Genomic DNA, 11,885 nt, shown 5'->3' on the forward strand with positions numbered 1-11,885 from the left:
AAGACTGACATCTCCATCACCTGGCACAGTGCCTGGCACACAGTAGGTCAATCAATATTTGTTGGATGAATGTTGAATGTTATTTCACTGACTGCCCTAGTTGGTTCAGGTGTGACCCATGAAACAATAACTGAAGCACTGTCAGCCTCAGGTGTGAACTTGACTACTGAGAGTGGGCAGCACTCCAAGAGAAGTTTTATCCAACTGCAATTTTACTTTTTCTATGGATTTCTGTGTTGTCTCCTTGATTAGTAATCAGGTTATAAAGCTTTTAAGAAAAGAGAGCATCCAAAATTTTGAGGGGTCTCTATAGCACTCACCGCAGTGCTTTGTACATAAGTAATAGACAATTGGTAAGACAGTTAGTATGCCACACATATCAAAGCAGTTTGTATTACAGTCTTTTATTCAATAAACGGTAGTTACAGGCACTATGCAAAATCTTTTGCATACATTGTTTCATTTTATTCTCACACTGATTTTCATACAGGTAGTTACAATCCCTATTTTATAGTTAAGGAAAATTTGAGGCCCAGAGAAGCCTAGTGACTTTCCCAAGGTCACACAGCTAGTAAATGACAGGTCTGGATGTTTAGTCCAGGTCTATGGAAATATCAAACCTATACAGTTAATGCTATCCTGCACTGCCTCCCAATCTGTTTGGCTTTTTTAAAGAGTCCCTAATCAATCTGGTCATTTACAATTAATGTGTAAACCATAATGAAAATGGAAATGATTAAGGTTGGGACCCAGGCCTGTTATTCTTGAATTAGTCTTGTGTGGTGGTTGGAATACTAGGCCCAGCAGGGTAAGACACAGGCCTGCCTCACAGGGCCTTTCATGTCCTCAGCTCATTCCACCACTGCATGTAGATATTTGAAAAGGGCCAGAGGAAGAGTCAGGGTTAGTTTTTCCCCTCTGTGGAAAAACATGATGAAGCTGAATTTACCTCAACTTGTATTAAAACATCAAGTGAACAGATTTACATATTGATTAAAGATAAAGAAAGGAGAACTCAGACGAGTGGGTGGCAGAGCAGTTTTTCATTTTAACCAAACGTTCTTTCTTTATGGCCTTTAAAGATATGCATTCTTCCAAGATGCTTGATGGGTGTTCTGACCATTTCAGGGAATGAAGAACAGCCTGAGACCATAAGGAAAGCCTTGATTCATGTACAAGTTTCTTTAATGAATAAACAAGAGTCATTCAGGAGTGCCCTGCTGTAGCCATGTGATTCATTTTGTACCCCTGAAAACAAATATGTACAGAACCCCAAAATAGGAAGCTAAGGAGCCTGTGAGTTATTCTAAGGAATGTGCAACACCCCCTATTAAAAACTCCATCCATGGATAAATTTCAAAAGTAGATGCTGAAAAGTTAGAAGTCACTGGTGCTACCTGGTAAATCCTATACTATCCCTGAGAAGGCAGAAGTCATTCTTAGGTTTATAGAGGGTCTACTACGGCCAAAACAGTTAGAATTAATCTTGGACTCATGACTTTGTGGCTGTATTGCTGGGACAGGGGGAGGGAAATGGGGGGAGGAACTGAGGGATACCTCCAAAGAACTCACAAGTCTGCAGAGACCAAGATCACTGCCTAAATACAGCAGTAGCAGACTCCAAACCTCAACTTGCTGCTCAGGGAACCCCGGGCAGTACCAGGCTTTGGTGGCTTTGCTGGAAAAGAGTTCTGGGGTTTACCAGCCCTCTCATATATTTAACTCTGGGCACTCAACTCACCTTAAGTCTTTGAGTTTTCTTATTGAAAGAGACAAGTAATCATACCTTTAACTTACATTTATGGGTTTTTTGAATAAAGGATATACTTACAGTTTTGAGCTCTTCACTGTGGGAAGTCTGATTGATTTTTTTAACAGATGAGGAATTTGTGTCTTGATGAATATTTGATAAAAACAAGAGAAAATGTTACAAAGCAACATCAACTGCGGAGTTCAATCCCACAAAAATAAAAATGTAGCACTATATACCTTGAAACTAAGGTTAGACTTTCTAGGAAGAACATGGAGGAAATAAATGCTCAATCCATATTGCAGCAGACATAATTCTAAGCCACCAAAACTTTTAAGGACCTTTGAACCATTTTCTTCCAATTTGCCTTGCCTTTCCTTCTGCATCTGTGAACTTGCCAAGTTAGAGTTTATTGCTGTAACAGGTTTTGAATGATAGTGTATCTGTTTTGAAAAGGTCTGAGTACTTTTTGATTATTCGATGGAAAGAATGTGTGCTTTTCCTTTTTTATGTATCTTTCAAACCAACTGCCTTGATATAAATGAAATCTTAAAAAAATATATTTACCCTTTTTAGACTAAGATCAAACATTCTGTTCCATGAAAGTCATGAGTGGTTGCTGAAAGGAGGTTATGAATAAAATGGTGTCTCCGCTTGAACGTCAGCAGCTAACCTGCATGTATTCCTCAATTTTCAGAACCTAGAATAAACACAGTGATTAGCAAGGCCAAAATACAAAACCCCAGGATGTAAAGCTGTGAGCGCAGGGAGGCTCCCAGGACAGGAAGCCACTGGAAGCCGGTTGCTAGGAGACACTCGTCTTTTGCCGGCAGCAGGAAGATGTCCTTGAGCATGGCTTCCCCTGTGGTTGGCTTTGGACAAGCCGTGAATCAGATTGTCCTTGCTAGTGCCGCCCTCCCAGCAGGGCCGACCAGCCCACCATACAGGTGCCACTGAGGGGCAATGGTGGGTTCTGTTTCCTGGGAGAGTTTCTCACACATGCCCAGCTTTTCTGATGTGTTCTTCTGAAATCAACAAGCATTTGATGTCTACTCTGGGTTATAAGAGTATGGAAAAAAACCAGCTTCCTGGGTGGTGCTTTTTAGGTGAGAATTTTAAAAAATAAAATCATACCCTAAATTATATGAAACAGCCCACAAGAGCTGTAGGAAAAAAGGGAGAGAAGATAATGAGTTAATGGTAATTAAAAGAGACCTCACAGAGGAGAGAGCATCAGAGCTGGAGGATTCACATAGGGAGGAGGATGCTGGCAGGGAACACCCTGTTTACTGTCAAGAGCTCTCTCGGAGGGCCCTTGATGGCAGTGAACTTCTCTTTCTTGCTCCCAGAAGCATCCCCAGTACATAGGACAGTATTTGTCAGAGTGTTCAGTGTTCAACGGCTGAACAAATGCGGGAGAATGAAGATGCTGAAGATGAGCAGAGGGGCTTGGTGGTCACTGTTGGTGTTCCAGGGAAAAACCAGTGGAGAGAATGCTGAATGAAGAAGGCTGGCCTCATTGTTATGAGTCTGTAGTGGAAAATGGTGAGAAATGAGGTGGCTGGGTAAGGTGCAGACCGGTTATGAAGACTCCTAAAAACCAGACAGAAAATGGCTTAAAGAAATTAGGGAGCTACTGTGGGATTCTGAGCCTGGTAGAGATGAAAGTTTTATGGTTTACAAATGCTTCTTTTCAAATGCATCATCGCTTAACATGTACAGTTTATTATATGTCCATTACAACTCAATAAAACTGTTAAAAATACATGATCTCATTAGGTATTCAATATTTGGTGAAATGGACCTTATCCTTATTTCATTTTTACAGATGAGGAAACTGAGACCCAGAGAGGTTCTTGGCTTGCCTGAGTTCAAACGTTTCAGATGACAAGTCCAGACTTCCAGGTCTTCTGCCTCCACATCCCTCATTTGCTTCTTTCTGAACGCAGCTCTCTGCTGAGGAACTTGGAAGGAGGCTGGCCTGTGGTTGGAGAGGCCAGTTGGGAGGCAGTGGCAGATGACTGTTTGCAGTTTTCTCTCCCTCTCTCTCCCTTGCTTTCTTGTCTATGCTTCCCTCACCTTCTCTTCTTTTCTCCTCTGTTCTTCTTCCCTGACCGTGTCTCAGACCTCTGGGTGGCATCCTGCTAAGCTGCACATGTGGGGGTTGCTCCTTGCCTGTCACAGCTGCTGAGGGGCCAGCTTTGGCACAGTGCTGTGCCATCTGGACATGAAGGGCAAGACCTTTGGGACCTGCAACATTACATCTGTGGCACCTCTTTGGAGAGGTCTGATGTAAAAGGGAACACAAAGAATGAGATTTGGAACCCATGAAATATTACTAAGATTCAGACGATACGTGGGAATGTTGCATTTAAATATGCATTTAACAGGTCATCTTAATCATCTTCCAGACCTAGCTTCAAAAACATTCACCCAGTTCTCACATGTGTGAGTGAAAATCACTTAGATTTTGACTTGGATATTACATGGCCTCAACCAAAAGCAAGTCAACCAAATTAGAAAGAAGGCAAAATGCTATGGGCTTTGGAGCAAGATGACTGTGAAATTCAATCTGGATTCCTCCATTTTCTAGATGTCACTAGTACTAGATGCTACTTAGCCTCTTTGGGCCTCAGTTTTCTCATCTGTAAAATGGGAATAATGAGTCCAATTTAATAGGTTTGTACAGCAATGAAATAACCAATGTATTGTGTACAGTGCCAGGCATGCGGTGAGCCCTCACCTTGTGAATGGCAGCGCTAGCATCCACCTCAGCTCATCATCTTCATCAGCAGCATTACCTGAAACACTCTGTCCTCATCCAGGACATTAGAGGAAAACAGCCTTGTTTTCTTTAGGTTTTGGATTCTCCCAAGGCTGAAACTTGTATTTGTAATGCTATAACTTTGATAATTTTTTCCCTTAGGAGTTCCTTCAGCAGCTTTTTTTTTCCTACCAATTTGCATGTGTAGAGTTATTCAGTAGATGATACCGAAGAGTTTCATAGTGAATGTTTGTTGACTGAATGTATGAAATGAACAATACCACCACCTCCAAAGCAAGTTTATGTTCTCTTGTTGATTCTAATGAGGATTTTGTTTTGAATGGGGTAGGTGGTGGTGGTTGGTATATGGTTTTGATAGCCAGGAGTGATGTGGCACAGGTGGTTGTGTGGGGTCAGGGTTGGCTAGCCCATCAACCCAATCATTTGGAAATTCCTTTTCATTATACTGCAAAGCAACCAGCTAGAAAAGGAAAATCTAGTTAACTAGTTCTTTTATGGAAAATATCCAAGTTGGCAGAAGTTTTTTTTTTGTTTTTTGTTTGTTTTGTTTTTGCTGAATGTCTCCTCACACCTCCCTGATGGCCTGGCTAGATTGACTCATTATTTCCAACCCACCAGCTTGACCCGACAGAGCTTCTGTGACAGAACCCCTGCCCAGAGCTCCTTCTATCCCCAAAGCGCTCTGCTGGCTGCTCTGGAGAGTGCGGGTTTGACAGTCTCCAGTCTCCCCTCCATTGAGTCTTACCTGCTTCTAACAATCCTTTCACGGCTGAACCCCAGTTTGCATCATGGGTATAGACAAGGTGTAGAATACACCTTGTTAAACAGTTGAATACATGGCAAACGGGAGTAGAATTAAGACAGAGAAATAACAGTAAAGAGATCAAGAAGCCTGCTAGTGTGAAAGGCAGTTTGGGCCGCTAAATCACATCTTCCTAAGGGGTAATATACAAGCAACTGGAAACAACAGGTGTCTTCTTAACAATAGTCAGACATATATACACCCTTCAATCTTTTAGTTATGCTTTGGGTTAAAAAAATGTTCAAATATTAGGCCTATATTTTCCTTTATTACCAGAGGCTCTTCTTCCAGATTCTACCAAGAAAGCTCATACTAACAATAATGTCATATAGGTTCTAAGATCGTGGGAAACCTCACTTAACTTCAAAGCCCCTTCATTAGAAGCTCAGACTTCCATACTAGCACCTAGTTTCAGGCTCATGTTGGGACTAATTACTGCCACTGGGTTTGTCTTGAGCCATCTCACCTGGCGAATCTGCCTCTATATTTCTTTCAATGTGTTCAGACCAAGGGTCGCATCCTAAAGGAATATCAGACTAGACCACCAGACCTATGTCTGAGAAATACCTTTTTTTCCCCAGCACACATTTTCCCATCCATCCATTCATCCATCTCCAGCAAATAACCTTACACAGCTTCCACACTCAGAAAGGTAGATACCGTATCTGTCTACTTTGTCTCCAAATCATAGTCCATAGCCAGCAGAGGGTAAACACTGAAGGAGTATTTGTTCAATAAATAAGTGAACAGTTACAAAATGCCCATGATATTGGCATTGTCATACATATATGATGAAGCACAGCCCCTGCCTTCTTGATACTCACAATTGTTTTTCAGGATGGCTTTGCACCCCGTCAGAAAAAAATAGATTTCAAGGCCACTAATGCTCCTTTTATATTCCATTGGCTGGCCGTGTCAATATTGACTGTGTAATGCACTGACAGATGCGCAGTTCCCTTCAGAGAGAAATGAGAAAAAAAACAAACAGCTTCACATCAGGCAAATTCTGATTATTTCCTTCTAAAGTGCACAGCACCTTCAGTCACTAATGGTTGTAAGAGACTTCGGGGACACTAATCTTAATGCGCCATTTCCTACAGGTCTTGTTAGTTCCTAAAACCATCTGTAAGAAGTTATTGTATTTGGCTTTCTTAAGCCATATTTTTTAAGCACGACATTTAATTAGTGCTTGTTAAGATGTTTCAAGTGCTTTGGCCACTCTCTCACCCCTGCTGTTTCTTCTTGGTCAGCATCTTTTCTGGAAATGATATTTTCGGGAAAAGACATCAGATGCGTCTGTGTCTGGAGAATTGCTCTGTGTATCCACGTGAGGCAAGTCTCTGAGAGCAACTGGAGGGACTGTCAGCCTGTCTATGGGGCCTCCGTGTTCACAGCAGCTACTTTGAAAGGCCTCCAGTTTTGACATTCTCATGGAAAAAGCTGAGACCTCAAAATGGGTTTGGAACTGGCAACAATAGGAGGGTACACTGGAGCCCTGGAGAAGAATGTCACATAAGCGAAATGTATTTGAAATATTTAATCTAGGAACTTTTGGATTAACTTCACTGAAAAGAGTTTGCTTGAAAGGGCATAATTTTTAATTACTCAAAGAGACCTCATGAAAACTGCAAAATGGTTGATGGTACTGAAATACCCACCCATGCTCACTAAAAGAATACATAGGTTGAATATAATTCTATTATTTTTGCAACTGTGTAAAATCAATTAAAATTTCAAACTGCTTTACAAAATAAGACATTTTTACTAAGTTTTTCCCCTAAATTCTTTACCCACATTTGGATTAGAATGGCTTGATACTTGTAGTAGTTTATGAAGTGCAAATTCATGTCAAATCTGGTATATAAAAGAAAAGTATTTCAAGATAATACGGAATCTGTGAAAACGAAGAAATATGTGTATTTAGCTAGGTTAAAAAACACTAATCTACTAGAATAACATCAAATTTTTTTTTGAAACACATATTCGAGGAACAAAAAGCTTTATGCTGATCATTGCTTTAATGGTAATTAAATTTTCTTTCTCTTTGAATTTTACTGTACTCTTCTAAGGTAAAGAGGAAGTACAATAAATGAAACATAGAGTTAGCCAAATTATTAATATCCCACATGTAAAGTAATTTCTACTGGAGCCTTTTTTGCCTCTGTAATCTAAGCATTAAAATATATTGAAGGCTTTAGTGAAGGACTAGCGTTTGGCACTGGGTGTCCAAACATTTCCTGCTGGGCCCTCAACCACTATCATGCTTTTTGTTTGGATAGGAGAGAAAGGGGAGAGTAAGGAGTTGAGCTGGCTAACTCTTGACATCTGAAATCTTTATCAGTCACAGAGGTTTTTTTGGTTTGTGTTGATGATTTGTGGTATTGTTGTTTATCTGTATATCATTCACTTGGACTTGCTGTTTAGATGCAAAGATCTCAAGACCATCTGCAGTCTTGATAGGTAGTTGCAGCAGCCCGACCAGACATCTGGCTGTCAGTTACAATTGCATTCCTGCTCCTAAAGTTGTTGTTAGATACTCCTGATTCCCTTTGAATGTATTACCGTGATGCACCACCGTTTCAGGCCATTGATGTGAGAGACCGAGTTAATTCCCGGCTTCCGTCTGGCTAGAACCAAGATTTATAAAATGAACAGAAGTATCAATTTTGCTGGAAGGGTGGCTGTTTTTGTCTGCACTGGGTTTAATGATACATCAGTTTCCTCCACAGCCTGTACAACTGATTCTTTGAACATGGAGAGAAATAGTGCATCCGAAAATTATTTTCACGGTGTTGCCATGTTTACTATTTCCTGTTGTCTTTGCTTGAAAGTGTTTTAACAAAAATTAGGGTTGAGCATACAAACATTTGAGGCAGGAGATGAAAGGAGTTGTTATTATATTTCCTCTCCAGGTTAATGTGGTTGCCTTTGATTTAAGCACTACATACTTAGGACAGGATATGACACCAATTAAAGACATGAAACTTAATTTTTGGACTAAACAATCACATAATCCTTCTTCTGGTATCTGGTTGAGATTTACTGACATGGCATTTATTTCTCAGTCACAATCCTAAATTTATTGAGTTGGCTTTATTTAAGGTACATGAGGCAACTAATATTAGTGCATGTAAAAACCTAGCAATGTCCCAAATTGTAAAGCAGCTATTATAAAGAGAACATATTTTTTCCCGATGACTGTCAACATGAGGTCAAGAATGCATGCAAACTCACTCCATGAGCCCTGGGCCCACTCATCTTGGTTGGAGGCAGATTTTGATTTAAGATCTAAATTTCAAAAAAAGAAAATCAATTTTATCTCATAAAATACAACAGGGAAAATTTTTACTAATAACCTCTCCTTAGCCTTAAATTTAAATTGCATTTTTGTTAAGAGAATTTTAGTATTTATTGAAAATCAAGTTTAGATAATAATCACAAAATAATGCATTAATCGTTTAAAAAGATAAAAGGTACTGTATTTGGGTAACACATTTAAATCATAAAATTGAATATTAGTGTTTAATTTTCGTGCAAAAAATAATTAAAATGAAGGCATGCAAGTATAATGAGCCAGGTTAACCTCCCCATCTTTCGACTTTGACACCTTGTTTAACTCTAGCTAATGATGCTATGAAAAAAGTATTAGTGGTTTCAGTTCAGCCCCTGGTGGTCTATGTCACATATTGCATAACCTGCTGGTGGGTCTTACAGGGCTATTTCTCATTTACAGACAGTAGCCTTTTATAATTCTGTCTGGAAGTGGGGTTATCACAGAGGGAGGGTGTCCTGTTTTAACCTATTTATTATGCACTTGAAAATAGTGAAAATGTTTATAGAAAGAAGTCAAATTAAATTTTGTAAAACACATTAGTGCATTCACATGTTCAAACCTGAGCCTACAACTCTATACCAACTACTCAACTAAAGTCATTATACGTAAAAGAAAAAAGTCACTTATGACTTCTACTCCATGTGGAAAATTACCAAAGACTGCAGTTTTTCTAACCACGAACAGTCCCATTTCCCATGTGCAGTTGGTTAGCTCCTCACTGTATCCCCAAGGAGTCTGCGTGAGTCTGAAGTACTGCAGAAAAATGAGAATTTTCACACTTTAAAAGAGCCAAGGCAGCATTTGTAATGACAAAAATAAGAGCAGAAGTAAAATAGGAAAGAGTGATTCTCAGTTTTCCTTCCCCTCTGTAAAATGCAAGACCGTGGAGTTTCCAGGTAAGAGTCTACTGGGGGCTTGCTTTTAATTTATACAGGACATTAGGAAAGAAAAAGAAATAAAAAGAATACCAACTCCCTTAAATTTCCTAGCTCAAAGTTGCTTTCAGTGAATGCTAAAATGAAAGGAGTTATCAAGGCCAAATTCACTATACAGCTTTTGTAAACTGTTAGAAGCAATTTGCAGGACCTGTGCTTTTACGTAGGTTTGCTTTCACTCTCAGCTTGAGTGTTAATTTTTGACTAGTTCTTTCTATCCTTTCGTCAAATGTACACATCCAATTCTTCTGGCATCTCATACACACCACACACACAAACACACACACACATGCATTACACACATAAGCAAATACGTCTAGCCACTTGGTAACAGTATTTTTAAAAGTGGCTTGATATCTGGATTAGAGAGTAGAATACTTTCAGACAAGTCTCATGGGCACAATGTGTTAACTGTTTTCTGTGCCACCATTTTATTGTATGCAAGCAGACGGCAAAATGGTGGTTCCAGCATTTTGTTGTATAAGGACTCCTTCACATTCAGCCTCTGGTTGAAGAACCAGTTTGTATACCGATAGAAAAGCCAGATTTCTCAGGCTGGGAGACTGACTAAATAAACCATGTACACAAATCTTCTTCCACTCACTGCTTTGCAGATGCTTAACCAAAATTTTACATATATAAGTACAAAGGGAGCAAATCCTGATTAAAATAAAAAATGGAACAGAAATGATATTCCAGTTAAATATATAATTCAGTGGTGTTAGAAAATACATATGTTATTAAAAGACCTTCCAACGTTGCCATAAGTAAACTACTTTGAGAAAAGATCCAACACAGAATTAGCATAGAGAATGTGAATGTTTTACTTGTGCATAAACGATCTTTCCAGATCAAAGTTGAGGTCACTGGCAAGATAGTTTAGGTGAGCTCATTCTACAGTTATTTGCACATGCAAATTGGGGTTCCAATTTAAAAAATATTATTGCTTTTTGTTCATGAGAAGAGCTTTGATTAAATTCTTAAAATAAGAATATGAAAATAATTGAGCAATGTAGCTGTGCTAATAATACTCAGTTTTAATTAGCTCCTAAATATAATCAAAGCTAAAATGGATTTTGACGTACCCTTAACTGGATCTCAAATTGAGGAGAGATGAATTTGACTAAGAGAAGATTTTTACATTGTTGTCTATTACAGCTGAATTACCACTCTCTTTTGTCTGAAGAAAAACATTTTCTTCTCAATGAGGTATATATTTTTAAGACTGAAGACAACTGAAGCTTACAGCATATAGTATTTGGTTAGTTTTTTTTTTGACTGCAGTTGCCAAACATTTGAGATTATAAAAATGATAGTACTACATAAAATAGACCTGCAGCAACACTGTTTATGGCACACGCAACAATATTATTTTCTGCTGTTTGGTGTGCAGGAGTTGTAAATAGGAAAATGTGTAAGCCATTAAATCTAGTAGCAATAGGACTCAAAGCAAGGTTTATTATACCAATGCCTGAAAAGCTTTACTTTTTTATCTCTGTGTGTTAAATTTTCGTGTTTGCAACAGTATTTTAGCTCTGGAGCTATTTATCTGGTAGCATCTTTGAGAAAAAGGAAATGGACAGATGTCCATAAACAAAGGGCTCCACCTGGTGGTAAAGAGGAGGTATGAAATGTTGATAAAGAGAACTAATGCTGCAAAGGCAAACAGATGGAAGAGCAACATTTTGTGTGTGTGTGTGTGTGTGTGTGTGTGTGTGTTGTGTGTGTGTGTCCAATAATGAATATGTTTGAAGGAAAGAGAATGACAAAATCCTTCAAATTTGGATTCCAATGTGGATACAGCCTTACAGCTAACATTATTTGATTATTTCTTTCACAGTCGTTCCAATATGTTTACAAATTATTTTATTCAAAATACATACATCTGAACAGATACTAACATATATGACCCTGACAAATACTAGGCACAACTGATGGCAAGTTATCCATATCGTCTGATCATCTTAGGTTTTAGTAGAATGCCATCTAGTAGACAGATTTAAACAAAGGAAGTGTTTGTTCCAACATGAGGGCGCCCTTTAGGTGGCTTTGTGGCTCACCTAGTTAGGAATACCTGGAAAGGATGTGGTGCAGAGCTCTGGGGAGGGAAGCAAAGGTTTCAAATCCATGAGTAAGAAACAGAACATTGCTCATTTTAAAATGTCATCTGTGGCTGAAGTGTTGAAGAATTTGAATCTACGTATTGTGATTCTTCCACCTTTTGAAACTCTAAAATTAGGCCAGGAATTACATATATCAAATACTATGCAAAATGTAAA

The sequence above is a fragment of the Macaca nemestrina genome, chromosome 11 (genome assembly GCF_043159975.1).
Source record: "Macaca nemestrina isolate mMacNem1 chromosome 11, mMacNem.hap1, whole genome shotgun sequence".
Taxonomy (NCBI): domain Eukaryota; kingdom Metazoa; phylum Chordata; class Mammalia; order Primates; family Cercopithecidae; genus Macaca; species Macaca nemestrina.